At 38.1% G+C, this 26,418-nt stretch overlaps 1 long non-coding RNA gene across 1 annotated transcript in view; it reads right to left on the reverse strand.

Moving 5' to 3' along the window:
• The window catches only part of LOC137851126 (uncharacterized), a 47,322-nt gene extending 23,020 nt beyond the window's left edge, over positions 1–24,302 (reverse strand). The window contains exons 1-6 of the long non-coding RNA XR_011093026.1: positions 22,477–24,302; positions 21,018–21,106; positions 16,186–16,246; positions 15,702–15,740; positions 9,436–13,256; positions 6,574–6,698 (exon numbers count right to left, since the gene is read on the reverse strand). This is a non-coding gene — a long non-coding RNA (uncharacterized lncRNA). The remainder of the gene's footprint in view (positions 1–6,573; positions 6,699–9,435; positions 13,257–15,701; positions 15,741–16,185; positions 16,247–21,017; positions 21,107–22,476) is intronic.
• Positions 24,303–26,418: the final 2,116 nt, after the last annotated feature.

Here is a 26,418-nt window from a genome sequence, read left to right on the forward strand (position 1 = left end):
TGAGAGAATGAACAGGAAATTTGTACCAACAGAAGTGTCTGAACAGTCTAACTCTCCTGGTGAAGCTCAGACAGGGTTCATTATGCAGACAGTATAAGCTATTAAAGCAGAAAAACAAAATTAGCTCTTATATCATTCAACAGTGCCTGTGCCAAAACAAGAAGTAAATCACTGAAACTGTGTATTATGCATGAGATATACAGCATTGCTGAAAATTGATTATTTTTTTTTAGTGATAAAAGGGAACTTGCACCAGAATGAGATGTGATTTTAAATTCTTAGCCTAATATCATTGCTAATTTTAATTGCTATTAGAAGAACCTTGTTTTCCTCTAAGGCATTATGTAAAGAATCATTCTAGCCCAAATAGGCATGGGAAATGTTTAAGGGCCATTACAGAGCAAACAATGAACATGAAAGCAACAGCAGCAAACTAGCAAATATCCCTGGCTGTGATGCCAGGATTTGGCTGTTTAGCTGTCAAGCAGACATTAACAGATGACAGATAAGTAATTATCCGACAAAGTTGGATGAAAAATGCTTAAATGCATCCAAAAAATAATGCAAAATAAAATCTGAAATTTGATGAATAGGAAAAATTATACATAACATAACAGCATAATTTCTGTGTAATATTCTTAATTATGAAATATTAACATTTCAGCATGTGAGGCTTTAATGGGAGTCTGGAATCCTATTTCCAACACCGAGTGCTGCACAGCTACATACAACGGGATCTGTACAAAAGACTCCAGCCTGTGCTGAGACCAGATTTTGACACCCTGTACCTTGGGGGACAGCAGCACAAAGGCAGTCACATGCCACACCTTGCCCAGGAACTTCTCTGCAGAGTTGTCCAGTGCAACAATAGCAGCAGTGGAAGGCCCTTATCACCTTGCAGGAGGTGACTGTGGCAGGAAGGCAGAAAGGGGCTTCAATGGCACACCCTTTTCCTCCCCTGACCTCAGGAAAACTCTGCTCATTCCTGAAGGGAGAGAAATGACACTGGTCAAGGACATTACAAAGGATCCCAAAAACAGTGCCTGGAAGAGGCAGTGGCACATGGATGAAATGGAGCATTTGGCAATGGATGGGGATTTTAACATATCTAACTAAAACATCTCAAACTTTAGACAAAAAGGAAATCTTTTAAGTAGCATGGGAGTAGGTGTGATTCGCTGATGAAAAATATATTACATGACCAAACTAGGACAGGCTGAACATGCAGCTAAAACCTGGGGAGGGAAGCAACCAGAAAGATGTATGTAACTTTCTCATAAGGATGGAAACTGAAATAAACCCATGCAGGTGAATAAATCCATCATCAAAATCTTGATTATGGTGATGGCACAGACTGGAATGCCTTCTTCATAAGTATCTACTGTGATGTGTCTTATTAAATGAGGGAACAAGGAAGCAAAAAAAAAAAAAGAGCACAACACAGAGTACAGCCCGATAGCCAAAGCACTTCATGTGCCATGTGCCATGTTTGTGCTATCCTCTAATATAAACTCACAGAGAACCATCCAAGTAGACAGATTTTAGGACAATTTGCAGATCAATTACTTTCTTTTTAACAGGGTTGTGAAGAACACTTTGGACATTACACAAACATTTGCCCCAAACAAAAACCCGTTTGGGTTCAATAGCTGAGAAGTGCCTGTAGCCAAACAAACAGGCTGGCCATATGTAGAACAATTTCACAAAACAAATAACAGCACCAAGTCAATTTATAATCAGTTAATATGAAGTAAAACTGTAGCTTAAAATATCCCAGGAGACAGGAAGGTGCTAGAAGAGCTGCTGTTGCTCTGTGTTCTAACTGGCAGGAACAATTTGGTTATAACAATTACATTTTAATTAGTAACAAAACAAGATGTTGTAAAAACTTGTGCAAAAGACATAACGACAAATAAGAATGACAAATCCTGGCACCACAGTCTGAAAATAAATAAGTGAAAACCAGAAAGTATTAGTCATAGTTGTTACAAGTTAATTTGAAATATTTGAAGGAATGAAAACAAAGCTGAATATTGGGACAAATGTTTTTTTTCCAGTTGGACAACAAAAATCTTTTTGTGAACAATAGGATGGAAAATGTTTAGACTGGAATGCAATATTCTTAGGTCACCAAGAAGTCTAATTTACATTTTTTGTCATAAAACATTATCTGTATATAAATAAGGATTGAGATTGGCCATGGATGGAAAAGTAGCCTATATGCTAACTCACTCATTAACTGCGTATCAAGTATTCAGTCAGAACTGTAGCTAAGTATTTCAGAACGGTGCTAATGAAAAGTTATTTCCATTGTTTGCTGTGGACAGGCATATTTTCTGCCATCCTTCATTGCTTAGTGCTTTGCATTTTTCATAGGAATATAAGATTGCCCCCCTCCCCCTTTAATCACTAAATACTTTCCCTGCTGACAAAGACAACCATGCGAACAGTTTGCTGCCATTCAGTTATTATTAGATACATTAGACAGCTTCCTTTTACTTTTTTTTTTTTTTTTTTTAATAATAATATTGTCCAAGGAAGCTCTGTAAGTCTCATTATGTTGGGTTCATTGCCAAGGCTCATCAACAAAGGGAAAAGACATACAATAAAAACAAAACTAGCTATCTTTTAACCACATGTGAATTCCTGGCATGAGTGAAGTTGATGGGTGCCTTGCCATTTGTTTGGGATTTCACCCTGCAATTGTAGAAAGGGGGTGTTCCCGCTCTTTAAGGTTTTTCTCATAGAGCCATCAGAAGCACAGGAACACAGGATGTTGATATAAACCTGGATTCATACAAAGGGTTTACATATCAAATCTGAAACTCACCTGCCTGAAGCCCTCACTCAGCAGCTCCTTGTTCCAGAAAGGCATGAAAAATTCAGATACCTAATTTTTGCTTATAAAATGGTTGGGGCACACACAGAATTTCTTATGCCCTCAAAGGGAATTCACAAGTGATGGAAGTACCATTGTCTTTTCTTCCTTGTGAGGCCTTGTGAGACTGGTTTTCTTGGACAAAGGAAAAAAAAATATGTTTCTTCTGCAAAATTAAGAAACAAAATAATATATATTTTGTCCTTACCTTCTGATGTCCTTATCATTTATTCAAAATTTAGAGTTTAAATCTACATATATGAGATTCAAGGTTAAATCTGAACATGACTTGAACAACCTTGCCCACTACCCAAGGGAATTTATTACTATGTCTCAAGTAAGTTAGAGATAAATTCTCTCAACTAGTCCTCTTAAATTGCCTCCACTTTGCCTATAGTAATTCAAGAGGAGTTCAAAGCCTGGAGCGATCTGAACAGTCCAAAGTCCATTCAACTAGTTCATACAGCATGCAAAAATGCAGTAGAAGAAACTACAAAATCCACACTCAACTCCCCCTGCTCCGCCACCTCTGAAGATGGAAGAAACAGGTTTGAATACAGCAGCGAATGCTTCAAAACACTGAATAAGTTGTATTGGTCTGCCTTTTGCCTGCTTTTGGGATTTCTGAGAAAGGGATTCCGATTTCAGAAGACAGCTACTGAAGGTGGAGCTTTTTTTTATAGCTTTTTTTTAATGAACGAGGTTTATGCTTACATGGGATTTCTTATTATCATTGCATATTGACAAGTAGCTCCATAGACTTGACTCTAGCACACCTAACTCTACATATACCTTGCATGATTGCCTAACTATTGATGTCTCCAGACTGAAAAGATGATCCCTGAAAAGCCTTCAACTGATGGAGGATACAGGCACAGAGAAAAATAGAAAATAGAATTTCTTCCTGTGGCTCCTGAGCTCCAGAATTATAATCTTACTGATCTAACGGGATGTAATAATGCCAGTGTGAAACTGGGCTGTTCAAATATTTTCCTGGGAAAGTCATACTTCTGGGACTTGCACAAATGTTCTTGCATTCTCAAGAACATAGATTTGATGAAGTACTTTTGGACTGAAAACCAGTATTTCCCTTACACAGAATAAGTCATGCGGAGTGCATGACTTGCAATTGCAAAATAAGCAAAAAATGTCAGCTTGGAAACATGTTTGAATTGACAAGTTAAGGTTAGAGATGCTTGAATTTGCTGTCTTCTGGACACAAAATAAGGCTTACAGTTTCACCTGAGCAGATACTGAATTTTCTTATGTCTCTGTGTTGTGCATTGGCATTGCTGAGATCACTTTGACACAGCTGCCTTATGGCAAGAGGAAGGAGCTCACAATCTTCCTCCTTGTGGATTTTCACTTGTTCTACAGATAAAACACTTTAAAACAAAAATCTCCTTCATTACACCTGTACTTTGTGTCCCATGACTCTATCTCTGACTGCGGACATATTGGCTCTTGATCTTTTGTTTCTACCTTAATTAAATGGAAAACAATTATTCAGAGGATCCAGTTACCTGGAAGTTTTCCATACAGAGATCTGAAAGCAGGAGGCTTTTTCTCAGTCTGGCTCTCACTTGTGTTGCTTCAAAGCACAACTGAGATAAATTATTTTCTGTTCCCTGTCCATCACATCATACTTGAAAGTATGACAGCCTCCCGTGGCATCACCTGCACTGGCACATGCAGACTGTTACAATGGTTACAAGAGCTGGCAGAGCAAAATGTGTGGTGAAAAATTGTCAAAAATGGAGAACAAAGTGCTAGGAACCAAGCAATTCTCAACATAGCAAAAAAGTTTTGTTTTTTTTTTTTAAGAAAAAAAAAAGCTTAACACTCTTGGAATTAGAAGATCTTTTGCTTTCCTGATCAAGTAATCCTTCTCAATGCTGTACATTAAAAAAAAAAAAAAAAAAGTTACAGTTATGGATTTATTAAATGATAAGTCTTGATAGACTATTCCTTCAAAAAAACAGATACTGTGATTGAGGTGACTCGTAAGATATAAATACAATAGCATTCCTTAAGCCTGTCACGATAATTGGTACACTGACCTATGCCTCATTTAAACAATTCTGAACACTTTTAAGCACTTATGAAAAGAAACAAGATGTTTTCTGAAAAAGAAAAAAAAAAAAAAGAAAGTTGAAAGATTACATTTCATTATTGCCAAACCAGAAGGTACAAAACTGGTACAGTGCAGCAGCCAGAAAAGTTGCTGTGATCTCGCCGTCTGAGAAGGAGTCTGTGCATACCAGACCCTGAGATGGGTTGGCCTGGACCTTTTTCCTGTAGTACTGACCCCCCTTCTCTCCCCTCCCCCCCAAAAAACAACACTTTTAAACTCAAAGTCATGTTTCCTTAAAAAACTGAATCCTGCACTTTTTATACCCAGGAAACTCAAAGTGATTCAAGCATGTACAACAGAGATGTTAAAAAGTTTATAGACAACTCTCCATTTGCCTTATACACTGCACATAGAGACCTCCTTGTATGCAGGTTTAGTGACAGCCAGCTTTCTGGACTGAAGAAAACTGCTGTTTCTCATGGATCCTGGGAAATGTCTCATTTCTTACCTGCAGATGTTCCCTACCCCTCTTAAAAGTCTCTGCCTGAGACTCCTTGCTCTTCTCCCCCATGCTCCAGTTTCTGGAACTGTTGCGCTCCAGCTGTGCCCAGATGTTTCCCCAGGAAGGATCCATCTTCCTCCTCCTCCAGGAAGTCTCTCCGGTTCTGTCGCCCTTTTACCTTTTACCCAACATGCAAGCAGAGAACAAACAAAGCAGGCAGGCCCCGTGCATAGCGGTCCACTGCCCTCTGTCAATATTTTCCAACTTGTACCGGAAAAAGAGAGAAAAGCACTACAGGAAATAAATCATTAAAGGATGTTACAAGCTAAAAAGATAGCTGAGTATTAAATGGCCACGGATGCCTATTCATTTATCTGGCAGAGGACAGAGATGTCAGCCCTCGACAGTTTTTGCAGTACCTCCTATTCTGTGAGCGTTGCAGGTCAAGTGAAACAAAGGTTGTCCTGTCACTGTACAGTATACACATTCATCTCTACAGTAGCACCGGTCCTGTCAATCCACACAGTTTTGATTTGTCTGTTTCTTGGAAAAACTGTGAGGCCTTTAAGTCGGCAACCTCTGGTATGTCTGCACCACCTTTGTGGATCCACCAGCAGCAGAAGTTTGGCCACCAACACAATCTGAGCAGACTTCTTATCCTCTTCTCCTTATTTTTTCCCTTTAGCACTGTTTGGCCTGCACCTCCTTTGGCACAGATATTCGACCAACAAACATAAAACATAAATCCTTTCTTTTTTTTTTTTTTCAGTTCAAAGTGTCCAGAGCAATGAGATGGATTTACTCACCAGTACAATACCAGTGTCATGATGTGTGTCCTAGAGAATGCAAATCTGGGAACACAAATGGGTGGTGGATACATGTTCTGGCAGACAAAGCCAAATTCAGTGCAGTCCTCTGCCAAACTCTCTGGAAGCTACCCTAAAGCAAATTATCAACTGTGCTTGGATTTACATTTGGGTAAAATAATTGCCAGCTTCAGAAGGGAGGTGAATGAGATGGCTGATCAATCTCAATCCCACTTCAACCGTGGCCAGGGAATAAATCCATACTTCAGAAGTGAATACAAAACACCACTACCAAAGGCAAAGTTTAACTCACCAGCAGCTTTTTCTTAACATTGCAGCACTCCAGACTTCATCAATAACCAGAGATTTGGATGCCCTGATTCCAAAATCCCAGCCCCAAACCAAGTCCTAGTTTTAATATTGGGCAGCTGATGAATTCTGAAAACAAACAAACAAAATTGGGAATGGCCAATACTGACATGAGCACCCTCCCTAAATCTGAAGCATTAGAGAAGACCAGCTGTAACTTGAGGCTTTTAAATCAGGGTTTTAAACACTCAGACACTAACCCTAGCCATATCCCTGCTCATAATCTTAATTACACCTTTGGGACTGACAATAACAGAAAAAAATAAACTGGCCTCTATCCCTTCCAATGCTTCTTCTAACTCTCTGGTCAACATAAAGATCAGCAATAAACTGAGCTTTTAAGGCCAACAAACCCTCACCCTGACTCCGGCTTTAATTACTGGCAGGAGTTCCCTTTCATCACTGAAAGAAAGACAACATGTTGCCCCCCAGTGATAAATTCCCCATTTCTACCTCAAAGTGCTCTATAAGGTGCCATACCAAACTGGGCTCCTGAAATACTTGTACTGGGTCTGGCTGGGATATAACCACCACAATACTGGGTTTCCAAATTAAAACCCCAGCCCTAAATTCAATTTCAATTATGCTTAGTTGGATATGGCCTCTAATTCCAGTAATATCTTGTTTTATATACGGAGGTTCCCTTAAATATTAAACCTCAAACTTTAACCGTAGCTCCAACACTAATATTGATATCAACACCAGCAGTGGATACAGCAATTTAGTTTTAAAGGAAAGCAAATTATCACGGAGAAATACGTCATCCCTGTATTTCCCTCGTTTCTGGAGAATCCAACAGTAAACTGGAGGGAGTGAACTTCAGATCCCTGATTCCTAACACTAACCCTAGCCAGTACACCTGTAAAAATCTAGCTTCTGCAAAACAACATAGAACCTTTATCCTATCCAAAAACTGCCCATTTCCAAATTGTTAGGAATAATAACGTGCAGCAATGATCTGGGCTGTTAGGTAGGACTGACAATAGGAGAGCATGCCTCATAACCTGAAACCTAATCTCAGACCTAAATTCAAAGCAAGGCAGAGCCTTAACCTCATGCACAGGCCACTACTAGCCCTAATCTTAATTATGACACTATGCATCCCAACAATAAAACACACAGCATTTGCCTTTACCAACTCTGGTTGTCTTGTTTTCTGAGTTCAGCAAGCCACAGAGAATATATTAAAAGATGAAATCTTGGAAATCCATTTCCAAACCCTATCTCTGACCTTAATTATTCGCAGGGTTAACCACATAACAGGAGTACATCCCACTTCTACCCTGTCATCACTAGCCGTCTTCCTAATTTTGCCAGGCCAACAGAATAAATAAATTACAAATGTCTTGAAGACTTGAATTCATGAAACCCAGCTCTAACACTTGCACTAATTTAGCATATGTAAAGAGTAAAGGAGGACATAGAGCATTCACCCCTTTCAGATGCTGCCCTCTTCCTGATTCAGAAAACAATCACTTTTTTCTTACATTTCCAAATCCTAGCTCCAAATCCACACTGAAGCTTAATGTTAGTTAGTACACCCCAACAAGCACTGGTCCTATACGAATTGTCCCCTTCTGGAGCTGTAGGTCCTGGAAACTTCACATTCTGACTCTTAAATAAACATTATACCCCTTTTCAATTATTTCTAACAGACAAGCATGCAGGTTGCAAATTCCTAGCAGATTGTTTCCACAGATTAATGCCACTAGATTAAGAAAAATTGGCCCCACTAATCTTCATTCTCCTCCCACCTATATGGAACCTACAGAATATTGCAATACCTGTAGCTCCTGAATCTGTAGAAACACCAGAATTAAACCAAGTCATGATTATACTCAGATTTATATCAAATACAAAAAGACACCTTAAAATATTCTCTTTTGTCAGCATTTGTCCTCTTCCTCCTTCTGAGGAACTTGATAACTTAATATTGGCCATGTTTACAAAATCAGGGAAAAAAATAAAGTAATCCTTTTCTGAAGTTACTGGGATCAAGTTAAATATGATTTTTTTTTTTTTTCAAATATTTTTCATAGATTATTCCTTTGGAGAGCCCATGCAGTAAATACCTCATTAGAATGATCTGGATGGTGAAGAAAAAATTTTTTTAAACAAGTCAATTTCACAGAAAAGTTGATAACCTTTCTTTACCTAAAATATCGAGAAATATATGATAATACGCATCTTATTTTTTAAACATAATTTAATATAATGTTCTAGAACCTCACCTAATTTCTATGCCAAAAATTTAAAAATGCTCTTCATCAGAACTGGTAGAAGGAAAATATACAAAAACTACACAGTTGTTAGAAATTTAGTTTTTGCAGCAGCAGCTATGATTTCAGTGCTAACAATTTAGTTACATACTTGATGCAAGTTCCCCACCTAGTGGAGTAATTTTTAACGCTCTAAAAGATCGCAGTTCCTAATGTAATTTTTATTTCTGATTCATTTAAGGAGTATTAGTAATAGTCTCCATATATAATATTTTATAAATATTTAAGCTATACAGTTAGTTCTTTGAAAATTAAAATTCATTTCACACAGTGACTGAAATATTTATAATAGCTTCAGGAAACAAAGGGCCAAGAGAACTACAGAAGAAAACTCAGTCACAGTAATCACTGTATCAACAACATAATTTGAAAAAAGCAGCCCCAGCTATTTTTTCACCTTGGTCTTGATAGCTGGGCAAGGTTTATTTTTAGGAAATCCTATCTGCTTTACAAATGTTAACAATGATCACATATTAAAGAGCATTTTAGAGCAGGCAAAATACTTGCCCATATTTCTGACCACATACCTATGTACATCACACAGAGATTCCAGTGGAAGGGAAGGATCATTGCCATGCTGAAAGTCAAACCAGATGATCATAGGCATGCACACTATTTAAATGTATGTATCATCATCATATTCCTCCCTGTGCCTGCAAAAATGCACAGGTCACATCCCGGACCTATTAAAGGTTAAGCTGGCCCCCAGCTCCTGCACTTGTAATCACACGTGTAGCACATGGCATGGAGAAATAAATGTCCCTGCAGGTCAGCTGGCCCTGAGCCACCCAGGGAAGCAAAGGTCAAGGCAGAGGACATGAATTTCCCGTCCGCTCTCACTGGTGACCGGCATGCCCCCAAGGCAATGGGTGTAATGCACGGCGGTCCCGGCGTGACAAGTCACTTCATCACTGCATGGCCGCCTTTCAGGGCACCTGAAATTCACAGCAGTGTTCAGTTGTGACTCAACAGCAAGAGTGGGGTTACAGTGGTCCTGCACTTGAGATAATGAAGGTATAGATTATAGCAGTGCCCACATCAGACAAAGGAGGTCACACGTCCTGACTCGATACAGATCAACATTATAAATGTGGTCTCATATAACACAAGCTTCAGCAAGGTGCCTTGACTCGTTTGGTGCACTTACCAGAACTCATTTCGCCTGTATCGGAGATCAGACTCCCCCCAGATGATGAAAGCTGCAGTTTAACCTCCCGTGCCATGCCACCAAGCACGAGGCCCTGCAGATAGCAGTGGGCTGACCTGGGAGATGGAGCTCCCCACCAGAGCATGGTCGCAGAATCACAGGACGGCTGAGGTTGGAAGGGACCTCAGGAGGTCATCTCACCTTGCTCCTTCTTGGAGGACAAACTAAAATACAGAGCCACACAGCCTGTAGTTGTACAGCTCCTTTTTTTCAAAGTACTGAAAAACAACCTCAGCAACTCCAGTACACTTTTTACATGATTCTAAACAGAAAAGGATTACATTACAGACCTCCTCCAGCAACCCCAAACTGCAACCTGTAAGGAATCCAAATTCATATCGAAGGCTCAGTGTGGAGCTAGCAGGCCCTAAATGACCCTGCTGAGTAAAGGCCTCACTTCTTCAAAGAACCTTTGCTGCAAACCCGTCACTGTCACTTTGTTTTCACCACTCACAGGGTGAGCGTTGCAAACCCTCATACCCAGAGGGCTGTTCAGATGGCCAGGGTGTACCTCGCTCCACAACTGAGCCAGCTGCTGCAGGTGGCCTCAGCCAACCTTCCAGCCCTTGGCACAGGCCTGTAAGCATTTCATGGCTCAACAAGGGCTGCCAAATACCGGAGTGCAAAAACCCCAAGCACAATGACAAGGAAGGATCAGCCTTAATTATTAAGTTAGACCATGCAAGCAATCTGGTCCTGGCCATCCAGTCAGAAACAGGAGGGCAAAATTCATAAGCCCTCTTCACCATTCTCCTGCTTGGAAAGGTACCTTACACTCTTCAGCTGGAGCTACACAGGCCTTTTGCTGACACGCTGCTTTTCATGTTTTTCTTTTTCAGTGTCAATAGTCTACTGATTTCATCTGCTGCTCTGCTTATAAGATCCCTTTATTTCTTCCTGAGAATCAATAAATATTACTGTCCTTCAGAGGCAGGAAGATAGACTGGGTAATGATGTTCCCTGCTTGCTAGGTTCCATCCACTGAGATTGCAACAGCAAGGCTTCTGGTAATGAGCTAGAAAAACTCTGCAATATTCTTCCATCCTGCTGGCCACAAAGGAGGCAGCTCATGTGCTCTCAGTATATATTCAATTAGGTGCTAAATTTTTGTAGTCTGACTGAAATTAGTTTGTTACCTGAATGAAAACTGACCTTCTCTTCCTTGACAAAATGCCAATAACCAGAAAGGGAAAAAAATATAGAATGCTCTTAATAGAGGAGTATGCCTTGATTTTTATACTTGTTCACACAAGGATTACTGAGAAATCCCTTGATACTGAGAAGCTAGCCTTTTATAAGGATGTAGCTATAAGGCACTGCTTCAAGAGTAAGAACTAATGTAAGTTCACAGCTCTGACTCTTTTTTTAATTTCCCTTATGGAATTGCATGAAGCTCTCAGTACTCCGGCAACGCAAACTGAAGAAATCAAAATGAATTTTGGAAGCACGCTTCAGAATTCCCACCCAGCCAAATGTCACCTTATTTGCCACCTACTTCATTGGTGTTAGGATTGTAACAAATTTTAAAATAAATTATTATGGGAAAAAACATTTTTCACTTGGCATGATGAGACAGAGAGTGAGGGAGAGAGAGAGAAAGCTGAACTCTTCCTTGAAATTTGTGGAAAAAGAAAAAAAAAAAGAAAAAGAAAAAAAAAAACTGTGTTTGAATTAGAAAATATAACAGTGGTAAATGGAAGTTTCTAGAAGTGATGAGCACATGGAAATACTGACTAACAAAGAAGATATTCACACATTGCTAGTCAGAGTTGCAACTGTGGCACTGGAGTATGCAAGCTTGCTATGTACCTTAATTTGGAATAAGGTCACAACCATCTATAATCCACACTACTGGCAGTGCTAGTGCCCTTTTGGGCTTTGTGGTAGGGTTGTTGGTTTTGTGTTTTGCTTTGTTTTTTGATTATTTTTTTTTTTGAGTTATATTAAATTAAGCTGGCATCTGGTTGTTACTTTGGGCTGCCTGGTGCTTTCTAACAGCATGAGAGATTCTCCTTTCTTAATCACAGTTCATGAAAGGATCCCTTAAAAAAACTTGTGCTGTTGTGAGAACACAGCTCACTGTTCGGAAACTTATATTCATATATCTACAGCTGAAGGCAATTTTCTGCAGATTGCCACTGTGCAGCTACAGGAAGAGAGGGAACATTTCTTCATTATATTATCATTATAATTAGGGTCACACTGGACACAGAGTAAGTATCCCATGGGATTGGGTAGTGATTCCAAATTCTTTTTTTTTTTTTTCCTAAAGATGATAAATGCAAAACATTTTAAGTAGCTGTTGTCCCTTTTTTATGTAGGGTACATGGGCAAAATCTGTCACATTGTTCTTTTATGAATTGACCATTTACTAAGTGCTTCAGAAATTCTAAAATGCCATTCACAGTCAAACATTGTTTGTTGGGAAGGATGATATTCAGAGTTATGATTGTGAATACTATGGGAGACATGTACTCTATGTGTATATGCCTTGTTTTGTCTTCCTCTGATCTGTACCACAATTCTTAACAGTGGGTTTACAAGAGAGGTTTTAGAGAACTGGAACTTTCAGCTTTTAGTATATAGCACCACAGATTCATCACTTATTACCTACTAAAACAAAGCTCAGAACATAAAGAGGATGAGTTCATACTGCCCAAGCTAAAAATCATGGCTCTATATATAGTTCATGCAGCAAGACAGGTCAAATTGCTGTCTGAAGGAGCTCTCTGAATTGCTTTCAGGTGATGTCTGTCTTTCTCCATTGACTGAAGAGGGAACGTAGAATGACGTATGATGACTAAACCTAGACAGGAAAAGTCTTAGGTGTTTTGGGGGAAGATTTTGATGATTTTGAATTAGGATGACCTCAAGGACGTAACTACATTAAACTCTGAGTTTGTTATTGGCTCAACAGCAGATAAACATTTCTGATTGTGAGGTTGAGATCATCTTTCTTATGAAAACACCAATGGAAAGCTTCATTGGGCAAGGATGTGGTTGCTGCTGTCATCACATAAAGGTTGCGATATGCAGATCTTTGAGACCTTTTTCCATTCACAGCTTCTGTCTTACAGTTAAGCAAAGTAGATTGCCACCCTGTTCTTTGAATTGGCCCTTCAAATCCTTGTGTTTTCCTGCCTGCCAAAGATAGGAAGAGATTAAGGGTGACTGACAGCAGAAAAAAATTATGCAGCCACATATACGTTAATCTTGCCATCTTTTCTACAGGATTTGGAAGGAGAAGGATATTTTTAACTGCTCCTTTGTCTTGCTTTTGGACTAGCCACTGATTTCCCAGCACCCTAGAAAACAATTCTAAAGATCTGTCACAGAAAAAATAATTCTTTCAAGACAACTAATCTCTCCATTCAAGGCATTCATATGAAAGCAATTCTACATTCTTCATATTGGCCAGCATATTTGGTCCTGAGTCTCAGGCCAGGAAAAGACAGAGAGACTGATAAACATTTCCTTTATCACAGTCTTAACTAACCCAATATAACATAACATTTGAAATTAAATCAGTATACTTTCACATGTTAGCAAACTAGAGCTATCAGCCTGTTTCTGGCCACAGGCTGCAAAGGGGTTTTTTTTGACCTCATACATAACCAAAATCTTATCCAAAGGTCTCCTTAAGGGCAGGGGCTCAGAATCTTGACTTATATGATCTGGCTACATAACTTATATTAATTCAAAAATGTTAACCCAGTTAATATATAGAAGCTGAGATCCAAACTATTTTTAATAAGATCTATTAATTTCTCAAACAAGCAAACAAACAATGAAAAAAATACTCTAATATTCGTTCTACTCTCTGTATTTTCAGCATCATTAGGTCATGCTTTTCCAGAGCTTACCCTCTGAACATTGTTACCACTGCACCTCAAACAGGTCCTTGTCTTTGACTATTCAAGGCATCATTAGGTATCAAACCAGAAAAGTAATCTGCTACATTTCCCTAACCACCATCATTTGTTATTACTATTTTTTTGGCCATATTGGATACCATGACAACATATTCTGGACAGTGAATGTCTGAATGACGATACTTATAAGGAACATAAATGAATGTACTTTGTTCACTTACAACTAAGTATGATCACTTCAATTTTTCATTTTATTAATATTTTACATACATAAAGATCCTTTTGTCCTAATGGATTCCAAAGCAAACCATTAAAAAAAAAGGAATTGGGGTGATTTAGATATTACTTCCCATAATTGGATTATATGTTCCTTGCTTCTGTGTTAAATTACTGTAGCAGTTCAGCCTACAGATGACCAAAGTCTCTGATTTCTCAGTTGAGAAACAGCCTTCTCTTTGAGCAACAGACTTGTAATTGTAGAACAGAATTTGTCAAAAGATCCATTCTATCCTCAGCTGAATTAAACTCATAAAAGATGCAAGAACACATTTGTGCTGCTGATAGTGACAGTACCAGCTCTGCAGATGTCACTGTTGCTGTCAGTTTGCCCTACATAACTCGGGCAATCTTGGGTATCTTTCCAGAAATTAGCACAAAGCCTGATTCAGTCCTTTGCTTTTATGCTTGGCCTTTATAGTACAGGGAATTATAGCAAGCAGGAAAAGGAGGATGCCATGTGGATATCAATTTCTAATTAATTTATATTTTCAGTGTCTGAACTACAGTTTCAGCAAGCTATTGGTCACTAATTTGGCCCTCTGGGGTTAAGTCCCTGCAGGTCTCTGGCTTTTGGAACACCAGAGCTGAATATGAAGGTCTAACTGGTGCAGAACAAGATCTTTTGAAGGACCAATATTCAATTATATTTTCGAAGTTGTGCATTGTAAGAGGTAATCCACAGGCTATCTAATGTTAAGCTAAATTACACTTATAAAAGATCTATTTATTTTAGGATATGAATTCCAAAAAAAAAAAAAAAAAAAAGTAAAAGAGACGAATCACCGGATTGTAACAGTCATGTTTTGTTTGTTTTCAAGAAACTCAACAGATAAGACAGGTACCCATGCAAGTTATGGTTTGGAATTTTTACATTCCTAAATTTAAAAGATCCTTAGCGTTAAAATTACCTCATGTGACATCTAACTGGCCTGGAAAAAGAAGTTAAACTGTTAAGAGTCTCGCTTACCTGATGTAGATTACTGTAGGAAAAGTTGCCACAGAAGGTTTATTACTCACGAGTATTATTAAAGAATGGTTAAAAGATTTTTGTATTTATCTAGGAGGGCTTTTACACCAGCTAAAGAAGGAATACCTACGAGAAGTCTGTGAGCATTATTTGGGGGGAAATAGCATAGAGTAACAGCCAAAATCCATGAAGAGAATGAAATATTAAATTACTTAAAGAAGAAGAGCTAGAAAAATTAAAATGAACTACAACAGAGAGAGAGAGAGAGAGAAGGAAGAAATCAGAAACAGTATAAAGAAAAACTAAAAATGACAAACTGTTCTAAGAAAGGATGAAGGAAATTACGTGCCTGTAGAAAATCTGTCAACTGTTAGTGACTAAAACCAGCACAACTAAAATAAAACAGTTTAAAATCATATCTCCCTGTGAGCAATGATAGACAAGTCAGCTTTAACCATTTTCGTTTACCTTAATATAAGAGAGATTTGATCACAATATCCTGGATAACTGAAAAAAAAAAAAAAAAGTGTTAATTCTGTGAATGGTAGTAATTGGTACTAGTAACTGAGATACAGGATTAGAGAGTACTATCACCCAGAGGGCCATGCAGAATAATAACAAGGGAAGAGACACAAAGAAGAAAATACTGGCACCTAAAATACTGCAAATAAATTAGAATTACTAATTTCATTGGAAAGAGATTAGGAGGTTTTGTGGGATGATTTTCTAAGGATGTGCCTTAGAGTGTTTGAACAGTAAGATGACTGTGCCTGACTGTCAGTGGACATAAATTTATTAGAAAGGATGGGGGGAAATCTTATTTTAATTAAGCAAAAAGACTACTGAGTTAGTCATTGATTGTCTCCAACTGGACTGATCAGTGGCAACAATGTTCCTCAAATTATAGCGCAGTAGGTAAATATGGCTGCAATTCACTGGTGTGGCATCTTACCTTGCTAAGAGTGTAGAGTACTTTCTTCATCAGGCTGGTACTTGTGGACATTATTATATCCCTATAATGTAGGCAAAGGAAAGAGAATTAATCCTGAAAAGGAAAGAGAATTAATCTTCTCCACAGAGAAAGGCCCTAACGTATCTTGTTGCACTCATGTGGACCTGGCTATTGAAAAATTAACAGCAGTATTTTGGAGAAATGCTACTTCTCAGTAACTCAAGAAGAGAAAATAAAAGACACTAACCTAAGTATTATAAAAGATCATACTGGCATTGTTTTAAAAAGGCAAGATGGGTGGTAAGTTTACAGATATAAAACTACAGTGGACACTCAGCGTGTATAGGTGGAATCTATCTGGTAAAAGAAAGGGTTTATGTCTTATGTGTTTATGTCCTAGCCAACACAGAGAACAGCTGCTATGAATCAGCAGGAAGCCACTTATCAGACATGTACAGGAAAATACCCTACAAAATACTCAAAGAGTATTCATACCTCTTTATTCATACCTCTTTGAAAGTTTAGACTGGATCCCTAGTCTGCATGCATAAATTAAGGAATATAACCAGTACCCTATAGACGAGTCTCACCCCTGTCTTGTCTAATACACAGAATGATTCAGGAATAGAAAAAGAAAGACAAAATTTAGAGAATATCAGGCTCTGAGAAGCTGGAGAAAAACATGCTAGTATACAACAGATCTGTGAAACTCAAGCCATTCAGCTGGTAAATCTCACTGTTCACTTTTAGAGCAAGAAAAAGCCTACCATTAAGGTCAAACAAAGTTGAACAAAGCACAGTCTCCTGCAGGCACAAAAATCCTATTTGGTTGACCAAATATACATGAAGCTTATAACACTGAAGAAACATATCATGTATAACTTCAAGGTGAGTTATATATTCCGAATGTGGAATAGCCTTATTGCTGTCATATCCCTACTGAGGTGTAAGAAAAATGTTGCAGCTATCACAAGAACATAGAATTCATCTGGAAGTTGATGAGCCTTCAAAGAAACTTCGTTGCTTGATTAAAACTGTGCTGAAATTCATCCTCCTGGAAGGGATTTAATGTTCATTGGGATACTATTGATGCAAGTTGCTAAATTTTCTCATCTGCTTCAGGAAGCATAGCTGAAACCCTTTTCAAGTACTAATGCATACAAAAATGCAAAAGGAAGGAAGGGAGAGCAAGGCTATATACTATAAAAATAGTCACCTGTGCTGAAAAACTTCACCGAATTTTAAGCCAACATTACTGCATGCTGCAGCTAATCCGTCTTTTTTTTTTTTTTTTTTTTAACTCTTTTGACTTGTCAGTAAAGGAATTAAGTGATGACTTGTACCAAATTTTAGGAAGTAAGCTCAGTAAATGATAATGGACCACTTACTACAGCTAAAAGCAATAATTACTTCTTTTCATGAAAGTTGGACTCTCTGAATGAGGCTGTAATTGGCAAGTGTTGTAACCGTCCACAACACAAATTCCTTCATGAGCTACAGCGATGGCAGCTCTTTAACATGTGCCTTCAGTTCTACAAGGCTGAAATTCAGCATGCAGTCAGCCAGCTTAGAGGTTAAAAGGGGATATATATCTGTCTACCAACGAGACAAGTGCTTTCTCCAGATTGTCTCTGATTATGAGAAAATGACAAGAAGCTAAAAAAATTGCAAGAAGTGATGGCTCTGTTTTGCAGTAAGTAGACAAGCAAAGAGATGGGAAGGTATTTTGGTTAGATGTTATTAATCTCTTGACAGAAGAAAACTTTTGCCTGATTTAAAATCTGATGCATGCGAAAAAATTTCACCACTTAGAAGACAATAACTTTTTCATTATAAGACATATGGTCAAAAATACTGTGAGTTTAAAACATACATGTAGTATGGGAAAAAATTAATATGGTGGTTGGGTTGCTTGTGGCTCAGTAAGCTTTTAAAAATTTTAATTATATACAAGCATAATTAAGTGCTTGTTTTTCTGAGGTATCTAAATCATTTTATTTACACATTATTTTATTACAATGCATTAATGAGAACATACGATTTGGAAGCAAACAATTCTTGATTTCCTTTCTTTCTTGATGAAAGCTGTTAATTTTAGCCAGTAATGAAATAATTCTTTTTTCCAATTATGGAAAAAGAACAAGTACTTCTCCAGGAACTACAGGCCAGTCAGACTCACCTTTGTGCTGGTCAAGATCATGGAGCAGATCCTCCTGGAAACAATGCTAAGGCACATGGAGAACAGAGAGGTGGATGATGGCAGCTAACATGGCTTCACTAAGGGCAGATCGTGCCTGACAAATCTGATGGCCTTCTACAAAGGGATTACAGGATTGGTGGACAGGGGAAGAGCAAATGACATCATCTACCTGGACTTGTGCAAAGCATTTGACACTGTCCCACATTATATACTTGTCTCTAAATTGGAGAGACATGGATTTGATGGATGGACCACTCGGTGGGTAAGGAATTGGCTGGATGGTCACACTCAAAGTGTTGCAGTCAACAGCTCAATGTCCAGGTGGAGACCAGTGACAAGTGGTGTTCCTCAGAGGTCAGTACTGGGAACAGCGCTGTATAAAATCTTTGTTGGTGACATGAAGAGTGGGATTGAGTGCACCCTCAGCAAGTTTGACAATGACTGCAAGCTGTGTGGTGCAGTCGATGTGCTGGAGGGAAGGGATGCCATCCAGAGGAACCTGGATAAGATGTGCCTGTGGGAGCATCATGAGGTTCAACAAGGCCAAGTGCAAGGTCCTATACCTGGGCTGGGGCAAACACAAGCATGAATACAGGCTGGGATTGTGAGTAGCTCTGAGAAGGACTTGTAGGTACCAGTGTATGAGAACCTCGACATGAGGCAGCAATGTGTACTTGCAGCCCAGAAAGCTAACCATATTAAGGGCTGTATCAAAAGAAGTGTAGCTAGCAGGTTGAGGGAGGTCATTCTCCCCTTCTACTCCACTCTCACGAGACCCCACCAGGAGTACCGCATTCAGCTTTTGGGCCCACAATATAAGAAAGCCATGGACCTGTTGGAGTAGGCCCATAGGAGGGCCATGAAGGGGTGGAGCTCCTCTCCTATGAAGAAAAGCTGAGAAAGTTGAAAGTTGAAAGAGAAAGTATTATTTCGCCTAGAATAAAGAAGGCTCTAGGAAGATTTAATAGTGGCCTTCCAATATTTAAAGGGGGCCTACAGAAATGATGGGGAGACATTCTTTATCAGGGAGTGTAGTGACAAGAAAAGGGATAACAGCATTATATTAAAGGAGAGTATGTTTAGATTAGGTACAAAAAAGAAATTCTTCACCATGAGGGGGTGAGACACTGGAAAAAGTTGCCCAGAGAAGCTGTGGTTGCCCCATCCTTAGAAGTGTTCAAGGCCAGGTTGGACGGGGCTTTGAGCAACCTGATCTAGTGGAAGGTGTCCTTGCCATGTCAGAGGGTTGGATCTTTAAGGTCCGTTCCAACCCAAACCATTCTTTGACTCTATTATTCCTTAAAACTAATTCCTTTTTTAAATTACTCTCAGCAGTTTTTCAGCTCAAGAATTATTTTGCACAGAGGTTCTTTCTGGATAAAAGGCTGGTGTGGTGTCCTAAATTACTTGAGGAAGATACATTTAAACATTAACTCAAAATAATTAGTAATTACTTCTAAGTTGTTAGGTATTCATTACTTATCACAAGAGTGATAAAGTTTTAGAGAGGATTAGCTTAATCACTGTTTTAAGTGAAAGACAGAATTCAGTTCTGTTAAAGAGTTTCTGGCTACATTTCATAGTAAATTCAGAAAAATTGCTAATGTAGCTGTATCCCATATGTAGAGGGTATTTATACAGACCATCCCAATGTCTGAGAACATTTATATAAATAAGTAACATAACATCAGTCTCTGGGATAATATTCTACAACAGTATAGTAAGACGTCTTCCTGAAGACTTAAATGATCTTAAGTCATCCAACCATGATCAAAACACCATCTCTAACCTGGCCCAAATATAAACAGACACTTGGTCATTTCAGCTAGGGAATCATAGTAGATAAGGATGGCTTAATCCTTCTGTATACACAGTTGGTATACACAGTTATGGAAGTAAATGCTTTCTAATGCGTTATATATTTTCAGTTGGCTACATATCTAACATGCTTGCATTACTTCCATTATTGTCATATGTGAGCTCTTCGGTTATTCTTGATCTTCACAGGACTTGTGCAGTGTAAGAAAACATTAACCACGATTTTTACCAAGGCAACAGCAAATCAGTGGTAGACCAGTAAATTCAGGTCACAAGGTGATGTCCCAGTTCTTAAGCCAACCTTACATAATATTGCCAAAGTAAATATAAACTTTGCATCCTAAAAATATCCTGTGTCCTCTTTGAACTGAGGTTTTGGTGAGCAAAAAGCTGACAGTAATAACACTCTTGGCTATTTCTACATTATCTAACCAGAAAGATGTGACTGGGGGAATGGTAAAAGTAACCTTGAAACTTATTTGCAAAAGTAAATTTTGTAACATAGCCTTCTCAATTAACATAGAATATTGCAAAAGAAACACTGACTTCAATAACCTATGCTAGTCTAAATTATTTATTTTGACAGTCACTCAAGAAAGTGATGTTTCAGCTATGACTGCTGACCTTCCTCAAGGTTTCTTCCAAATGAGTCAAAGCAAACTCTCCAAATATCTAGAGGAAATGCAATGTCAAAACACTGATCTTCAGAATAACTGTCAACATGTATGACTAAATTAAATTAACCTGAACTGAAGATTAAATGTTATTGTTCTGAAATGCGTATCAATCTTTATATTCATTGAGGGAACTGTACCAAGATAACCTTGATAATTTCTGTGGATTTGGGAAGGAGGATACAAACACTTGGCTCCTTAAATTGAGTCATCAGCAGTCAGCGTTGACCTGTGGAAACAATGAAAAGCCAATATTGTAGTACATGAAACGCCAACAGTTTCATTTCTAATATTTCATATCTGAGGTATTGACAATGTTGGATGCAATAAATCATGCTTTGGGAAGAAGAAGTTTTATGTTCTCACATATCAAATCACAATAGTTATTTAACAGCAGTAGTGTTATAGGGGTTTTTAATGGTTATGTCAGAGTTTCTGCAGTCAGTGAGAGTATCCAAAGACGGCTTGTATGAAACAACTGCAGTGCATATAGATTTTAAAAGCCAATTATGCTATTCATATCACTTTCACTGGTAAGAAAATAATTACAGTAAAGCAAGGAATAAGCTCCACCAAAGACTAAACTACAAGGGTTACTATGGCTGCTATTTACAGAAGCAAAGCTTGGAAAGATTTTATGTAGCTATTAGTCATACATACGATCATCTCAAACATGTAGGCTTCCTTAAGGGAGCTGGCGTTGCACTGCTTAGCCCTCAGTTAGTTAGTTAAATCTAAACTGTCTACTTCTCATCTCTTTGAATTTAAATTCCTGGCAGGGTAACTGTGAGAGTATATGTGTGCAATTTTTTTTAATTTATTTAACTGAAAATAGAAGCCATTGCAAATTGGGAAAAAAAAAAAAAAAAAAAAAAAAAAAAACACCTGGACCGGGGCTGTTAGTTGTGAGACAGTCGTCACTGCTTAGCACATGCCAAGTCAAGACTGTTTTGTTTTTTTTCCCCTTGATATTCACAGATAGGCTTCTTGTTATTTGAAAGCTCAGCAATTCTTCATTTAAAGCTCCTGTATCTCTTAACACGCCAGGAAAAGTACATGAGCCAAAATGTGCCTTTGGGGAGGTTTTACACTGCTCTGCACGGTTGGCTGTTCCTACACGGAGAGTCTACAGTTATATCATTTGATTCTAGCTGACATTTAAACCTTCTGGATCTGTGAGGTTTTGAGGGTAAATTCAGTCCAGTTAAGAAAGACATTATTCAAAAATTTTAAATGGTTTCTTTCCTTTGTTTCACGGTAGAGGCTGCTATCATATAAACTACTCCTCAGCCTGTTCTTAACCTTTCTGTAGTAACTGCAGCTCTAGGAAATATTTGTATGCATAATCCATGCAGTTGAAGGAGCTAAATTATTCAGTGAAGAATCTTTTCCATCCTTCAAATCTTGGCAAAGCCTGCTACTGGACTATCACACTCTGATTCCAGTAGCTTCTCCTTCCTACAGTTACTAGCAATTTGCTAAAAAAAAAAAAAAAAAAAAAAAAAAACTGCTTAAGTTTGCAATTTCTTATGAGCATATATGATTTCTAACATCTCTTTCCTTTCTTGTTCAAAAGAGGACTGAGAAACTCCTGCTGACCTTGTTCCACCATTGGAAGAGTGCCCTGTACTGTCCTTTTCCACCTCCCTCCATCGCTTCCCTCCCGAAGGCAGCCTTCTCTGCTGAGGGTCTCTGTTTGCCCTTCTGCTGCCTGCCTCTCAGCAGTGGCTCCCTAGTCATGGTCAGATGCAAAGACCATATTGTTTTAACCTGTTCATTTCAAACAAAGTCAAAGAGCTTGTCTTGTTCTCACACCTGGGGAAATGAGCCAGGGATTACCTAATTTACTTTAATTGATTCAGATTCTTAGTTAGTGTTCCAAATTGAAGGCTTGCTTACTACACTGTGAGCCAAGTTCATCAGCTGTAACTGCAATTTAAGTCCTTGGGCTGGTGCTCCTTGGCTACTTTATAAGGCTCTTCATTCAGAATGCGCTTGTTTTCTGTAAGATATTTTCTCTGATGTTCCTTTTATCTTAGATGCATTGTTCACTATCTATTCCATGAAGAGGCAACAGTTTGTAAGATGTGTTAGGGTAATATTGAAAATGCTTGTTCTTGAATAGTATTGAAAGATAAAAACAGGATAAAAAGAAATATCAGATACAGTTAACTGAGTAACTTCCAAAGAGCACAATAAAGAATGTGTTTTGTTTTGTTTTAAGAAAAAAATACAAACATTTTTTTTCAGAAATAAAGGATATAATGAACATGACAAAATGACAAAATTATGTTAAGGATCCTTTACTGAAGACAGCTGTGTTTATTTCCTGAAAACCATGAACGTGTTTTTAACAATATTTCCTTGTGCTTCACACATATAATTTGAAGTAGGTTTGGGGAATGATTAATGTATTTCTCTTTGTATCAATTTTAAGCGTACCAAACTTGTGAAATGATGTTGCCTATTTCCATTTATTCCCAATACATAACGTGCATTTCCAAAGTGTTTTAGTGCCAGATACCTTTTCTATCTCTTCCAATATTTTTCATAATCATATACTCCCATAATATCATGAGTTGAAAGGGACCCACAAGGATAATCAAGTCCAACCCCAGATCTGCACAGGACCACCCAAAAAACAAGCCATGTGTCTGTGAGCATTGTTCAAACACTTCTTGAACTCCAACAGGCTCAGTGTTGTAACCACTGCCCTGGGGAGCCTGTCCCAGTGCCCAACTCTGATCAAGATAATTACTTTAAAACAAGACTGAGCAAAGCAATATTCCTTCCTGGTCAGTTTCAGTTCAAGCCTGCATTTCTCAAGCTCAGCTGAGATCACATGCATTACTGAGCATCAGTTAGACCTCTAATTCTCCTGTGTGAAAAAGCCAGGGACTAAGCTATATATACAAAAATGCATGGAATTTACTCACCTCAGGACATAAGGTCAAACATCTGCTTACTTTAAGCACGGTATTTGAATCTACTTGATCTTTATCTGAGGTGTAGGATAAAATGTTTGCATGGGATAAGTATGTTTTTGTCTTTTAAGAGACAATCGTTAAGTTTAGGACTCATGAAGATGAACCACTGAACTACTACAACCCATGGGATAATTCTGTGTTCCAAAGTCATTTATGTAAAGTCAAACAAAGAGGCCTGTTGTCATTACAACAAAATTCTTTTGTAAAAAGAAAAAAAAAAAAAAGTACAATGAAATCATCACTATTTTTTTCATAATTCAAATGCTGGTAACTGGCAAAAAAATCAACTTGTTATGATGAAATCTAAATGAATGAGCCACCGGATGGATGGAATGTGCCACAGTCCCATTCAGGCCCCACAAGGTCCCAATTACATGTTTTTTCATTTCTGTAGAAGTAAAAGAAAAAAGAAAAAAAAAAAAAAAAAAAAAAAGAAAGAAAGAAAAAAAAAAAACAGGCTTAATTCAAACAGATAAAGGATGAATTAACCTGGAAATAGTAATAAACCTCTGTATAGCACCCTTGTTTTAGATATCAGTCCACTTGCAATTTGTCTCTATCTATCCTGTTTTGTTTTGTTTTGTTTTTCTTTCAGTGTTTCCTGTGATCAATATGCTTTTCCAAAATTGGTTGTTTTTATACAAAGTGTACTACTTACACTAGATATGGCACTATTGCCTTCATTTTGATTGGACATAAACATTATAATTGTCATAAGGTATCCTCAATCCTCTGTCTTTGTCTCAACTGACACTAAAACCAGATGAACTAGAAATTTTCATTCTTCTTACTTGAGGGAACAGCTTTAATATCGTTCTTTGAGTCATTAAGATACAAATATTTGTTCTCTACTTATTCTAACATAAATTCATTTAGTGCTGCCACAGCTTTCTGGGAAGGTTGGCTGTTTAGTTTCTTTCTGTACCAGGACAAGTCGCATTCCCAATACACTACAGAATTGTATCATGTACCTTCAGCATAGTAAGTTGAATGCAGCATGCGAGCACCCTGTTTACTGAGTAACTATAGCCTGGTTAGCTCTATGATACACAGAGTATAAACAACTGAGAGGATGGCTGTGGCAGGACTGCTAATACAGAAAGAATTTACACACTGTTTTTGTCTGGGACAGCTCTGATGTTCCCCATCACGTGGCTGGTTCATGTGCATGGCAAGAAGATCTACAGATAATTTCCACATTTCTATTGCTCCCGGAAAAAAAAATGCATTCAGTCTCCTCTCCATACACTCCTGCATTGCTGCTGTCAAAGAAAACTACTAGAAGTAAAGTCCTAGCTTTTACAGGGCATCAGTTAACCCACTTGTCTCTTGTCGGCCTTGGCCAGTTTTTATATGGCCAATGATCTCCTAGAAGGAGCAAGCTGTTATATGCTTGATGATTTCCTAAAAGGAGAAAGTTCAGGTTTTATTTGTGAAATACAAAATTATTTTTCATGGTTTGTGGACCATTCTAGGCTCATACTGGGGAGTGCAATGTGTTGACTTTTTTTCCCTACAGTACCAAGGATTTCTGCAAAGAGACTGGTTGCCTTACCATTTAAAAACATTGGAACAAAATATCATGACTGAAGTTGTTTGTTACTTGAAAAGCCATTTTTCAATGTTGTTCTTTTGTTTTTTTTTGTTTTGTTTTGTTTTGTTTTTCCCTCATAGAAGAAAGGAAGGCCATTCTGAAGAAAATACAAACAAGAGTGAGAAATCTAGTAGGAAAACAAATGCTAAGTATTAGAACACTTAGGGGAAGAGAACTGTTAACATACCACAGAGAAAGCCTTATGGTGATGAGAGTTCTGCACTGCCACGAATTGCAAGTATTGTCTATGCAAAATAATTATGATGAGGTGAAGGTTGCAACAGCTAAAAAGGTTCACAGTTAAAAAGATATGATTACAGCGGCTAGTGAAATCCTCTGAGCTTAAGTTTTATCAGATGAGTTTCATTAAGTCAAGATGTGATATAACCCTTCTTCACATCTTTGGACAAGAAAAAAAGAATTGAAAAATCCCTTTTTAAAGCAGCATGAAGGTAAATTATAGAACTATAATGGAAGAGACTCTCCATTAAAGAGAAGCCTCATGAAAAATAAACTGGATGTTGGAGCCAGAAGAATTAATTTCCTTCTGTAGTTATTGCCATGAAACATGTCTAGGGTTCCAAGGCAGAACCCTAGACATCCAAAATGTTGTCCTACTTGGTATCTCATGATAACAAGATAAACATGTAGAAATTTGTTATAGAGCGATGTCGTGCTCATGAATCAAAAATATCATATGTTGAACATCTAATAATTTGCCACCTGAAATGAATGCAAGCTGACTTTTTTTTTTTTTTTTTTTTCTTTCTAGGCTATACTGTTTACCTTTCTCAGCCGGTGTATGAATGGTTGACAGACAGTCATACAAGAACCTTAATGAAGAGAAAAAATTTGACTCTTGCCCACCTTCTCATCTATGGAATTAGACTCCCTAGCTTACTTTGTGAGGCTACTGCAGGGCTCATGTGAGCAATAAAAGCTTCTGTGCGACCTTCACAG

Source organism: Anas acuta, chromosome 2, assembly GCF_963932015.1.
Source record: "Anas acuta chromosome 2, bAnaAcu1.1, whole genome shotgun sequence".
Taxonomy (NCBI): Eukaryota; Metazoa; Chordata; class Aves; order Anseriformes; family Anatidae; genus Anas; species Anas acuta.